Source organism: Mustela nigripes, chromosome 3 (genome assembly GCF_022355385.1).
Source record: "Mustela nigripes isolate SB6536 chromosome 3, MUSNIG.SB6536, whole genome shotgun sequence".
In the NCBI taxonomy this organism is placed as follows: Eukaryota; Metazoa; Chordata; class Mammalia; order Carnivora; family Mustelidae; genus Mustela; species Mustela nigripes.
Window position 1 is genome coordinate 41,310,744 of NC_081559.1, and position 14,258 is coordinate 41,325,001.

The following is a 14,258-nucleotide window of genomic DNA, read 5'->3' on the forward strand; positions in this document are numbered from 1 at the left end:
GGCCTCTCTTACTGCCACATACTCCCTGGGCTTTCTTGGCCCCAACCCCCAAGCATCAGATCCTTCTAGCTGCACAGAACAGGGTTTGGATGTGCTTCCATCATTGTGAGTGAGCTGTTCCCTCCCCACTTAAAGCAAGAGGATGGCAGGTACCATGAAGGTAGAAGACACTCATAAAATACAGCAGTTCTCTTCAAAGTGACCTTGTCACATGTTTCTCTTCCTCCGTCTGATCCCTTTGTACCTTAACCCTAGACAAGAGCCTAGTTTTAGAAAACGCTCTCTTATAAATTTTGTCCACAAAGAGGAGACATGATATCCCATTTGGTAAATATCTGTCTTATTGGACTTCATCAGATTTCCATTTAAATGCCTGTTTCATTTGCCTGGCTGTAAATCTGGGAAATAAGTCACAGTTTAGGAGGTGGACGCCATGGTAGGCAGTGTGGACGGCCTCTCCGCAGCCTTCCCCACCCCCATGCTCATCGGCAGAGTTCCCGTTTATTCAGAGAGCCCAGGGAAGGGGCCCTCCTCCAGACATGAAGGGAAAGAGAACCCAGAGTCTCATCACCCTGCCTATCTTTGGATTTGATCCTAGCCTCGGATGCAGGTCTGGTCAATGAGATGGAGGATTTGGGAAAGACCTTCCTTGCTCTTTAAAAGAGACAACCAGGGACACAAATCTGTCCTATCCATGCAATGGCATATTATCTGGCCATAAGAAGAAATGATGCACGCTCTAACGTGAAGGAACCTTGAAAACATGACGCTGAATGAAAGGAGCCAGCCACAGAAGCCCACCTGCCATATGGCTCCATTTATATGAGAGCAAACCCGTAGAGATGAAAAGCAGATCAGTGGTTGCCAGAGCCTGGAGGGAAGCGGGAAGTTGCCATTTGGGGCGACAAAAATGTTCTGGAACTAAAGACTAAATAGAGGTGACAGTTGACAACACTGTGAATAATCTAAATGGTGCTGAACTAGATACTCTAGAATGGTTGAAACAGTGGGTTCTGTGTTATGAGGACTTTATTGCAATTGGGGGGCAAGGCAGACCCAGAGAGAGCAGGGGATTTTCTACAGCTCTGCATGATGGCGAAGGACAGTCTGCTGGAGCCACTCCTGCCGCTGTCCAGAGACCACGGGGACAGATGGGGCTCCAACCCAGAGCCCAGGAGAGGCATGCACAGGGGCCCCCAGAGACGGGACCTCAAAGTCTGTGCCCCCACACTCTATCCCCAACATCCCAACCTCTGGGTTTCTTACCATGGAAGAGGTTTTCTAATGGGCTATGTAGAAGTAGGACTCCCTGGAGCCATTATCTCCCTTCAGACCACTAAACGATTTCCTTTTCAACCAACTGCTGATCTGAAAAACTCATTTGCCAAGAAACATTCCCTTGAATTCCCTGAGGGTAAGAGACTTCTTTCCTGTCCCCTTGAGAAAGTCTCTACCCAAACAGCAGAACCAAAGAACAGATTTGATTTCGCCTCCATTCCGGATGTGATTCAGCCAATATGGTTACAGGGTCGGGGGGCGAGGCCGGAGGAGCAGGCTGCCGGTGGGCGGGCTTTGGTTTTGTTTTTGTTTCCTGCAGTCTCTGGGCTTTGTTGAGGTGCGTCAGGAGTCGAAATACATTCTGCAGAAATCAGGGAGTAATTGGCATGCTTATGGCCTGAAAGGGGCCCATGGGGCTGGGCTGGCCATGGCGAGGCGTGGACGCCAGGACCAGGGTCCGCCCCGAATTCCTGAGGCTGCTGTCCAGCTGTGATGTCACCTGGCCCACATCCGACATCCACCCTTTCAACCATCCCTGTAGTCAGCGATCCCAGATAAAATTCCTTTGATGACATTTACATTTAGAAATCGAAATTGACAACTTAGGATGAGAATTGTCTACCGCACAAAGAAAACAGGTCTGGTCCAGTGGGAATTGGCAGGAAAGGGCTCCAGGCTGACACCGTGCTCAGCATGACCAACCGTGATGGTGCAGAAAAGGGAGCAAGGTCTGGGAGCCGTAGATAAGAGTCAGTGGAGGAGCCCGGTGGGAGCTGATAAACCCACCCACAGGAACTCGGAGCAGCAGGCCTACGAGGGAGGGCCTGGAAATCATCTCCTCAGGGAAACAGGCATTATGACCCACGTGACGAGATTTCTACAGATTGTATTTTCTTCCTTATATTTCTTTCTGATCTTCTGATCTGCTGATATGCCCCACAACCAACGCAGATGACTTTCAAAATAAGGGAAAAAACCTTACTTTTAACATATATATCAAATTCACATTATCTACAAGTGCACAGGAAAGTAAGTTTGGAAGGGAAAGCTCTTTTGCATATCCTTGCATTTTAAAAACTTTTTTTAGGGACGCCTGGGTCGCTCAGTCTTTAAGCGTCTGCCTTCAGCTCAGGTCATGATCCCAGGGTTCTGGGATCGAGTCCTGCATCGGGCTTCCTGCCCAGAGGGAAGCCTGCTTCTCCTTCTCCCACTCTTCCTGCTTGTATTCCCTCTCTTGCTATCTCTCTCTGCAAAATAAATAAATAAAATCTTTTTTTAAAAAAAGGGGGGGGCGCCTGGGTGGCTCAGTGGGTTAATCCTCTGCCTTCGGCTCAGGTCATGATCACAGGGTCCTGGGATCGAGCCCTGCATCGGGCTCCCTGCTCGACAGGGGGCCTGCTTCCTCCTCTCTGTCTCCTCTCTGCCTGTGTCTCTGCCTACTTGTGATCTCTGTCTGTCAAATAAATAAATAAAATCTTTAAAAAATAAATTAATTAATTAATTAATTAAAAAAATTTTTTAACGCATCTTATGACACGACCACTTCATTCCCTGGATTCTCTGGGCTCAGGACAGTGGCTGCTTCATGGAGCAGCTCTGTCCACATCTCTGCCCAAAGCCTCTGACGAAATGGTTGTAAAACCTTTAACTTTATCTAAATTGATGGTCTTCAGCCCATTGAACAAAATTGGGGGAAACATGTTTTGGTGTTTAAACAAAACCATAATGCTCTCGGGTGGAGGGGCCGGGGGTGTCGCCCTGGATTTTTCTTTTAGAGCACCTGAAATTCAGGCTATTTCCTGTGCTAATATTGTCAGAGCAATTCTGGGTGGGCAAAAGTTCTGCAGACCCATCACAGCCTCCTCACGAATCACAGAGCAAAAGAGGAGAGCTACAGGATGGTTTCTGACCCTGGGACACCCAGATCCAGCATTTTGCTTGGCCTGGGAATGCCTTCCTAGAATTTACTGTAAATAAAAATGCCAGCCACACCCCAAGTAGAGTAGAGCCACGCCCACTCAAGCTGTGCCTCCCCTCTCTCCCTTTCGGTCCACAAAGTATTTTAAGTCTCCTTTAAAGCTTGAAAATGTACAGGTTTTCATAGATGTTCAAAGTCACTCGTGTGAGTGCAGCGTTTTTCGTATGATATGCTAACCAGATTCATAAAGATGATGATAAGAATAATAAAGCTCAAGTGTGAGACAGAAAGCAAGAACGACCTCCCTCTGAGCATTTTCTCCCAGGACTGAGTCATGGGGGTGGGGAAACTGGCCGGATTCCAGCCACCCACGTAGTCAGCCACCTCGCACCTTCATTAAACAGACAGGGTGTGTGTGTGTAGATGTGTGTGTGTGTGTGTGTAAAATCTTGAAGTTTTTGATTTCAAAGCTGAAAGTCCAGTCTCTCCCCCATGGTCATTAACTCTCATCACACAGTGTGACTTCATGAGCCTTCATTTCTTTTCTTTTCATTTTTTTTTTCTTTAGGATTTTATTTATTTATTGGAGAGAGAGAGCACAAGCAGAAAGGAGAGGGAAAATTGGGCTCTCCATGAGCAGAGAGCCCAGTGAGGAGCTCAATCCCAGGACTCTGAGATCGTGACCTGAGCCAAAGGCAGACGCTCAACAGACTGAGCCACCTAGGCACCCCCATTCATGGGCCCTGTTTCTAAAGCAGGAGGAGGCACCTAGTCCCATGCAGGCACCACTGAGCGAGCTGCCCCGGTCAGGGGATTTCTCATCCAACAGATGGCCATTTGTAGAGAACTCCAAGGTCCATTACCCTCTCTATCAGATTGCACTGTGTCCCCCAATAAGACACATCCAAGTCGAGCTCCCAGGAGCTGAGAATGTGACCTTACTTGGAAATAGTGTCTTTTTGTAGTTGTAATTAAGTTAAGGATCTCAAGATGAGCCCAAACTGGATGGTGGCTAGGCCTTCACTTAACAGGCCCATCTCCTATCAGGTGTGCTGATAGGAGAAAGGAAATCAAGACTGGAGACAGAGAGTTGAGGTCGCTCAGAAGAGGGGCCTGGGAGACAGGAGCAGAGGTCCGAGCCATGTGTCCACAAGCCAAGGAGCGCCAAGGACTGGCAGCTGCCCTCAGAAGCAGCGAGAGAAGTCTGGAGCCGGTTCTCTCCCCTAGATCCTCCAGAAGGAACCAACCCCAGCCACACCTTGACTTTGGATTTCTGGCTCCAGAAAAGTGAGAAAACAAATTTCTGCTTTTAAACCAGAGTTTGTGGCAAGTGGTCAAGTAGCTCTAAGAAATGAATATGTTCCCCTGACCTAGAACCTGGTGGTTCAGCCACGATCTCCAAAGCTTGGCTTATCCTGCCTCTTTTTAGAAGCCAAGTCCACCGGGAGCCCAGCCCCCAGCCTGCAGCCCAACCCAATCCAGACTCTTCTGCTTGGTGTCTCCTGCCCACCCAACAAAGCCCCTGCTGTAAGGGAATCAGAGGGAGAGTTCTTAAACAATGCAGAGATTGGGGCCCCACCAGCGATCAAAGATCAATTAAGACTGTCTCAGGGGTAGAGGGGAGGGTGGTGAAGTCCAAATACCTGAATTTTTTAACAGCCTTGAGTGTGGTAATGTGTAGCCAAAGTACAAGATGCTTGCTGTACGGGTCATAGGGGCTCCGGCGAACGGCCCCCCATCTTCTCCCCACACACCATCCACCAAGGTCTCTTCCACAAGCACACTGGTACAGTTCCCTGCAATACACACCTCAAATTTGAGGTTTTATGAGAATTTCCTGGATGTTGTCTCAAAGTGCAAATTCCCGGGACCCCACCCACAAAGATGATTCTGTAAATCCAGGGTAGGTCCAAGGATATGAGTTTTTATAATCTTGAACTTAGGTGTGTGTTAGAATCCACTGGGGAGATTTACCAAAAACAAACGAAAAGAAGAAGAAGAAGGAGGAGGAGGAGAAGAAGAAAGGAAGAATGTCTAGACCACATCCTCAGACCAACTGAATCAAAAATTCTGGGGGAAGCACACAGGCATCAGAATTTTTTTAATTTTCCAGCTGATTCCAACATTAAATCATTGTTTCAAGAAATGCATACAATGTGCCAGCAACAGTGATGAGGAAATTGAATTATTTGTACCCTCCTGGAGGGCACTGTCAGTTGCGGTCTTTCAGAGAGACCCATGCATCATCGGGGACTGTCCCTTTGAGCAGGAGTTGGACATAATAAGTGGTTGTGAGGGCCAGAACGTCCCAAGTAGACAGAATATTACATGCAAAGGCCCTGGGGCAGGAGGAAAAAGATACATTTGAGAAGAAAAGGAAGTGTGTAGCTGAGAGGCAGTTAACAAAGTCAAGGAATGCAGGGGCCTTTCATCGAGAAGCAAAAAAAATAAAGCAGGAGCAGGTCTGAAGTGTGGGAGGGCGGTGACAGACCAAGCTAGCAGCAGCAGATGTGTTGGTGTGAGATGTGCCTGAGTTACCCCTGTTGAGACGATAAGCAAGCAGCTCTACACCCTGGTCTTCACCAGGCTGGGAGACCCAAACCCAGCAGTCTTGCCCTTAGAAGATGTTACAGTTATGGGTCACGTCAGCTCACTTGAGAGTCCACGTTGACAGCCCCCTTTCCCTCTCCAAACCTCAAGCAAGTGGCAAACAGAGTCCTTTCAATCTCATCCACCTCCCAGGCTACCCTGTCCTGCTCAGCCGCCAGCACGTCAAAGCCGAGACTACAACATCTCCCCTTCCCAATCCAGTCACCCCGCTCCTGAACAAGCTGATCGATCATTTCTACCTCTTGTTCACATCGTTTCCGTTACTCAGTCACCTAGGGCACGACGGCCTGGGCCTTGTCACCTGGTTCCGTTCCCCACCAGGTGAGGAAACCCCGTCTCCAGGGTGAGTTACTCAGGCTGACGTGAGCAAAGAGAAACAGAATGTCCCAGCAGACTCCCTGAGGCCCAGCCTGGGCATGTCGGATGCTGCACGAAAGTCCCAACACTCTCCACTTAAACCTAAGCTACTTTGAATTAGAAAAATCTCCTTTGCAGCCCCAACCTGTGAATTGTGCATCACTGGTGGAGAAAGAGTGGTGGCCAAGAGGTTTGGGGGCAGGCGAGAGTCAGAACAGCCCCTCGAGCCCCAACTGCCTGGTTGGTCGAGCTCCTGTTCAGTCCACCAGTTGACAGGTTTCAAAAAGACAACAGAGACAGGGGACTGGAATATTTAAATCTGCCCCCTGAAGCCCAGACACTGTCATCTTTGCCTGCCCAGAATCTATTCTCAAGTGACATTTGGGGGCTTCCCATCTGTTTCTCCCCCTCAATTCTGCAGTTGCAAATCTACCCGCTTCCGTTCCTGGTAAGTGATACGTATGGTGCCCCGTGCAGCGCTCCTGGAATTTCTGACCCATGCTTGGCTCAGGATGGAGGGTGGACCCAACAAAGCTGGACAGAGCTTTACACCTGACTGCGCTCCTGGCCGTGAGGTCATTCCCGCACACCCTGAGTGCAGAGACCATGCATCCAGGAGCTTTCCCCAGCCATGCTAGGGCTGAACCTTTCCTCCTGATGCCTTCCAGAACCTGTCCAACTCCTGCCCACGCAACACATCTGAGCTTCACGAAAGGAAATGCATTCCAGGAGTTGGGAGCTGAAGAAAGTCTCTTAGAAAAATGTTGCCTTAAAGAATTAGCTGTTAGTGTTATGTTAATAACTACTTTTTCTGATCTGAGTTTTTGGGCCAGTTGAAAACTCTTTGTTTCTGCTGCACCCACACACGACACCTACCTTGCCATGGGCTCTCAGGAGACGCTGTCAGCTCTCTGGCCTCAGCTCTCCATCTTTCCAGCTCCTGGCAGGTCAGATCTAAAGGAGCAGTAGAACCAGGCAGGCCTGTCAAAATGGCAGTTCGCTGCTGGGCTTTCAAGTGTGTGAGGGTCACACGGTTATCTTCAATACAGCAGATCCAAACTCCAAGGATCACAGTCTAATCAACCCTCTGCACACCTGTTCTCCGCACCCCAGCGCCATCCTGCCCTAGGGTCTCACCTCTGACCACCAGGTCCCCTTGACGTGACCATCCCCATCCCCTCCTCTGCCCCCTCCATACTTACTAGGAGATCTTCCTGTCACCTCCAGTGCATCCTGTCATTCTTCCCATCCCTACACAGCACAGGATTTCTGCCTGCAACCTTTCTGCAGATCCCAGTTCCCCACAGGGTAAATTCCAAAATGCCTTCTCTGGACTTCCAAAACTCTCCAAAATTTGGCCATTGCCTAGCCTTTCAACCGTGCCACCGAGGGTAACCATCTGTGCCAGTGTTCTAGGGACTAAGGAGGTTCTCAGGATGTGGGACATTTAGCACAAAGGCCAGGAAAATCCAAGGCAAACAGATGTTTTCTACTCTAAAGAGGCTGAACCTCCTGTAGTTCTCTTATGGGCTGAGTGCTCCTGGCCTCCCAAAATGTCTCTGTTGGACCCTTCACCCCTCATGTGACGGTGTTTGGAGGTGGGGCCTTTGGCCTCTCCTTCCTTCTCTTCCCTGCCCTCCCCACTCCTTGAGCACACACTGAAGAAGAGCAATGGGAACACACATGGAGAAGGTGGTCATCTATAAGCCAGGAAGCAAACTCTCACCAGGAAAGGATTTAGCCAGCACCTTGACCCCAGATTTCCAGGCTCCAGAACTCTGAGAAAGAGATGTCTGTTGGTTAAGCTGCCCAGTCCATGCTGTTTTGTTATGGTTGCCTGAGCTAACTAGGAAAGTTCCCAACAGTCCTCTGTTTATGGTCCAGGTACCTCTCCTCTGTCTCTATGGAGGTCTGAGATGCAGCTCTCACGGGACTGCCGTGGGACTCGACATGCTCCTTGGGAATCTGGTTCTCTCCCTGGAGGGGATGGAATCACAGACAGGACCTCAGTGTCATTCATCTTGTACCCACAGCCCCACCTGGCCCCTGACATGTAAGAGGCGGCCAATCAGTGACTCAATCAGTTACGAGAACACCCACATAGAAACCGCTGTTAAAAGAAAAAAAGAAAGAAAAAAAGAAAAGAAAAGAAAGATCCATTTCCAATTAGCCCTTTGACCATTTTGAATACAGACATTTTCCAGTTGGGCTTTTTAGATGTGCCGTGCCCAAGAGGAAACTGATCCCACATTGGCCAACAGCCCTGGAATAACTTCAGTGTCTCCAAGCACATGTTAATGATTAATTTGGAAATCTGCTATCAGATACTGCATTTACTGAACATTTTTGGAGGGACTGAGATAGTCACTGAACAGTTTTTTAAATTTGACCCTATTCATATGTCCTTGTTATTCTGTAAGCATTATTAGAGGTTCAAAATAGGTTTCAGAGATGTAACAAATGTAATAATGCAATAAATAGACACATGTTTCAAAACACACAAGCGCTGATATGAACATCACACACGCACTGAGGTCATTTGCTCTCATTGTGGCTCTGATGCGGTCTCCCCTCGCACCCACAGCACCCTGAGCGTGGAAGGAGTGGAAAATCCAAATCCATAGAGCTCCTCCGCTCACTAGCTCATGGCTCCTACAGTAACGACTGCATGCTGAGACTCCAACTCCATCAGGCCAAGTGGGGACAATACCATCTAACCCCATGGAGTTGGAGTGCAAATATCAAGTTAGTAAATGAACAAAGCCTGAAGCTCCAGAGGAGAATGGTGTTGGTGATGGTGTTGGGTAGGGATGTCCCTGGGGTGGGGACGCAGCTGGACAGGATGCTGGTGGTGTTAATGGTGACTGTGATGATGGTGTCGTGTGAGGCTATGGTGCAGGTTGGTGGGTCCCAAAGTTTTCAGGCTACTGCATCAGGGCTCAGTGCCCTGCTTGTCAGGAAGGCGTTCAACAAAGATTTCTTGACTCATGGATAGACTGAGTGTCCTAGGAGTCATTTTATTCTAGCACGCTTTGTCCACCATATGAAATTCAACAGGCTCAATGATGCTTAATATTATCTGAGTCCAAACTGCATTAAAATAAACGTGGAGCCAAGACTGGCTTTCCAGGGCCAGATTTTCCTACAAGATCATGATTACTTCAACTAAAATCTGGTTTCAAATATGGAGACTTGGAATGTTTTGCCTTCTCCTCTTCTCCCTCTTGCCCAAGGATGACCTCAAGTTTTCGTATTATCCCTACTACACAGACTTCCCAACCTGAGCGAGAGCAGGTGCTGCTGCCTCCATCTCCGGGCGGGATGCCCAGATGTGGCCAGAAAGAGCTGATCTTGCAACTTCCCCTTCTTTTCTCTTGAGCTTCCCCCACTTTGGAGCAGTGACCAGCAGAAAGCTCCAAGCTCTGTTCTAAAATTAGAATTAACCACTTTTAATTAAGTCTAGATTTTGGCCAAGAAGTCATTTCAACTCATAGTTAATCTCTGAGAGTAAACAAAGAAGTCACAGAATGCATGTGACTCCTTCTTGGCCAGACTGGAGGGGTCACAGCCCATGCCTGCAAATCAGAGGTGGTATGGTTGCTCAGCCCGCTGGTTTTTCCCAGCCAAACACCCACACCACAACTAACGACTAGCCATTATTCTTCCTTTCCTCCCCTGCAAACCACCGCTGCTTAGCAAAGTCCAGACTCATTCCACAGATGCTTATGTGAGAGCAAACCCACATTAACTCCAGATGAGAAAAATCTGCCTGAAAGAGGAAGAAATAATTTAGTGTGGTAATTGAAGACTTTAACGCTTATGTAATTGACATTAGTCTGTGCACGGAAATTATAATGCATCCATGATACCTACACGGGGATTTACTAAAGGAATCTATGCCCCAGCACATGACCATAAGATCATGTCATAAAACAGTACAGGGTAAAGTAGATGTGTTTGCCTGGCATTTATACATAGGCTTTATTAATAAGGAAGTCTCATTGCAGTCATGTAAGCATTGGTGATGTCCGTTCACCTCCTTGACAATGTTTGTTACTGGCATTATTTAAGTCAAGACCATCGAATGGGGCTATAGAAAAAGTGAAGAATTCTAACTGAGGAAAAGAGACAATATGTACCCTCAGAAATCTCCATTAAGAGCCAAAAAAATCAGTACCAAATCTACCTAATTAAAAGCACATCCTTGACTTGAGACGTGATTATAGTTTTGGTGTTGGGTTATATCTATCATCCGTTCATTTACTCGTTCACTAATTATTTCTTGAACATCTCTTCTGTCCCTGGCACAGTTCTATGAACAGTGTAATTCTTTAGGCATTTGTTACATTCCAAAGAACTTTCTTGCAAATAAAATAAAATAAGCTGTAGTATGTGATTAAGTTCAAGTTACCATCTCAAAATCTTATGAAGCAAAGCTACAGTATAAAGTCAAGTGTAGAGATGTCTTTGATATTCTTCATTTCCTTAGTTAATGATGTTAAGCTGAAATATGTGGAAATATTTCTTTCCTTTCTTCTAAAACTATATAAAATTTCCTACGGTGAAAGCCATTTTTAGGTACACTATCAACCCTGATGCCCTCTGATTTTAGTGCCATTTTATTTCAACCCTCAAAATAAAATCTCACCCAAAGTATTTCCCACTTTCCAAACATTTCTTTCCTGGGCTTCATTGTCTCTGAGAAGTATAGCTGTGAGAACTCCCAAAATCCAGATTTGTCATCTTAATTCTGCTCCTTGCTCTTTTGGGAGAAGAACCTGTATGAGATACAGATCCTTAAAGAGAAGATCCCCTGGCTTAGAAACGAAGGCTGCCCTGGTGTCAGTCACTGGACCATCCGTGAAGACAACAGCCATGAGGGACTTGGGGCCAGTACGTTGGCATTGTCTGGGGCCGATGTGCCCAGACAGGCACGTGTATTGATGGCAGGTGTCCCTGCACTGTGCTACAACCCTTTGGGAAAACCATTCACATTTCACAAGTCCCGAAAGTCTTAATTCACTTGGATTAATGATCTCGATCCTGGGAAACGCTTCTTTGGAAACAACATCTTTTAAAGCAAGTGACTTATTCATAAAGATTCATGATGCAGTGGTCATAGGGGATAGGACTGCTGACAGACATCTGATTACCATGGATTGAAGCCCTCGGTTCCCAACAGCACTGCCAAGACTGGATTTGAAGGACACCCGTGTACTCATAGTCACCTCAGCCCTCGGGTCCTTGCCTCTGTGCACGCTGTCCTCACTGACACCATGTCCACTCTGAAAGGAAACTCAGTATTTTCCTCACTGACACACACATATGGACACACATACAGACACACGTGCCTTTCCAACCATCCATAAGTGAGTGCCATGGCAATTACAGAAGACTGGCATGGTTGGGCCAGGGGTTGGGGGGGGCACTATGTGGAAAAGCGTCAATGTCATGGCCACATAATCAACTTAATTTGACAATGGGGCACGCAGACTTGAAAATATTCTTTGGCCACTAAAGACTCTCCATGTGACTCTTTTCTTGTGTTTTTGTCCTTCTCTTCTGACTGCCTCAACCCTTCCCCCCTGGTATTAAGGGTGCCTCCTTAAATATTGTGCCCCAAGTGCCTCTTTACCTCACTGATCCCAGGTCCCCAGAAGGTACCAAAGTCAGACCCTGGACGAGCAGACTGTGTGTCTCATTAATGATCTCCATTCCTTTGTTGATACTGTCCCAAGAACACTTTTTTCAGCTGACCAATTATGTAAGCTTAACAATTTTCACTTTTTAAAAATGTAAGACCCCAAATTTAATCTAGTCTATTGAGCAAAATTTGTTTTGCGGTCATAAGAACACACCACGATCAATAGTACAAACATCCACATTTTCACCTGCTATATACTCAAGAGATAAGGTAGGGTCCTTGGATAGTTCCTCAGAAGTATACCTCTCTTACCGGAACCACACCAGCAGTGTTGAAACATATCACCCACCCCCTGCCCCAAACTTGGGGGACTTCAGGGTGTTCCAATGGCCAGCGCTGGTTCTACAGAAGCTACATTCACCTATACTTTGTATCAGTAAAGTAGAGCACACAGGTTACCTCCCCGCATCCCTTCCCCAGGGGGGAAAGTGTCTCTTCCATTCTACTTGGCTCTGGTATTGTTTGGAACGTCACCCACTCCTGCCTTCAATGATCGTCATGTGACCCTGGTCTGGCCTATCATTATTCATTATCCCCTTCTCTCCAGGGGGCCCAGGACTCTACAGAACCAACCAGAATCCTGCATGGAAGTTGATACATGCCCAACTTGAGATGGGGTGATGAGAGCGAAGGTGGTGGAAGCAGGTAGACCTTGAGTCCAGATGAGATGTTTCAGTACTGGATCCAGCGGTCTAAAGCCTGATCCTCCCAGACCTCACAGGATGACATGAAAGTGGGGGCGATGGAACTTGGTTGGTTTTGTTCTGTTTGCTTGAGGCCATCTGAGCTGCTCTTCTGGTCATTTCCATTGCAACCACAGAGAGTCGGCACAAACGAAGCAAACTGAGGCCAACATCTCACTATCTTGTTCAGCATTTCTCCTGGTGTCTTTCCTGACTCCTTCACTGTCCTTCCTTCCTGCTCTCTGTATGCTTGCCATCATCAACATCCTGTCTCATTCCTAACTCAGCAAGTCCCAGGCCAGACTTGTCCACACAGGCCATCCCTCATCCATTCCCTGAAGGAGTGTTAGAACATCTGGCTTCCCCTACAGGGTTCTGAATTCGCACTCTTGTAGTGTAGACACTAGCCAGTTTATTCCTCTGGATGAACAAAACCTCTAGTGGTGGTCTCCTTCAGAGAGAAAGTCAACAATCATGGCTCATGTCCAAGGCTCTTGAGATGGTACCAGTGTGGTGATTGCTTGTGCATAGTTTTTCCCCTTCCCATATATAACAAGGTTAATTGGTAATGACTGATTCATCCATGGAAACCATGCTGGGCAAAGCTATCCAATTTGGTACAAGTACACAGAGAAGAAAATCATATACCTGAAGATTCTCTTCTATTTTGTACTTCCTCTTCCAAGAGTTTTCAGTAGATTAAGATACATAGTTCCTTGCTTCAACAAAAGCAATGTGAAGATACATAGATGCATTAGTGAGGAACTGGAAATAAATACTAAAGGTTTGCAATGGATGTTTGAAAAGCCAGATTAGTAAATCTTCTCATTTAATGGCTAGCAAAAGTGGATACCCTCACCAATCCATGAAAACTCTCTCCTCTTTGATATAAAATGGATTTTCTTGCGGTGCCTGAGTGGCTCAGTCAGTTAAGCATCTGCCTTCAGCTCAGGTCAGGATCCCAGGGTCCTGGTATGGAGCCCCACATCGGACTCCCTCTGCTCATCGGGGAGCCTGCTTCTCCCTCTCCCTGTGCTCCTCCCCCAACTTGTGTACACACACACACACACACAGTCTCTCAGATAAATAAATAAAATCTTAAAGATATAAAATAGATTTTCTTAAAAGCTATGGACGTTATTTAAGCACAACAGTCTTGGAATTCATCATCAAATTAGTCACGAGAATAACAAAAGATTAAAAGCATCCAAAAGAAGGGAGCAGACATCCTGTTCCATACCCTTGGGTGGGAGGCACAACCCTGCAGGTCTCTCTGGACAAGGCGTCAAGCCCGAGATCAGTTGGGAGTAAAGTGACCAGACAAGAGAATTTTCATGACACCGATTAGGAACAATGCCTAAAACCATTTGGCTCAATAATAATAATAATAATAATAATAATGTTGACAGCAGAGGGGTCAGTTGAAGGAAGAGAGAGTCAAAGTCAAAAGCAGGAAGAAAACAGATAGCGAAGGACCTTGCACATCAGGCTAAGGATTTGGGCTTATTCCTCTGGGAGGTGGGAAGACGCTGGAGGCTCTGGGGCAGTTCTGGTCTGAATGGTGGTGTTTGGGGAACACCACCAGTGCCATCCAGTTCTGATGAGCACCCTGTCATTGCGTGGATGGCACAATGTGGTTGGTTGGGTCAGGTATAGCTACCCAAGTGCTGTGGGGAACTCCGCCCCCACTCCCATCCCCCACCTCAGG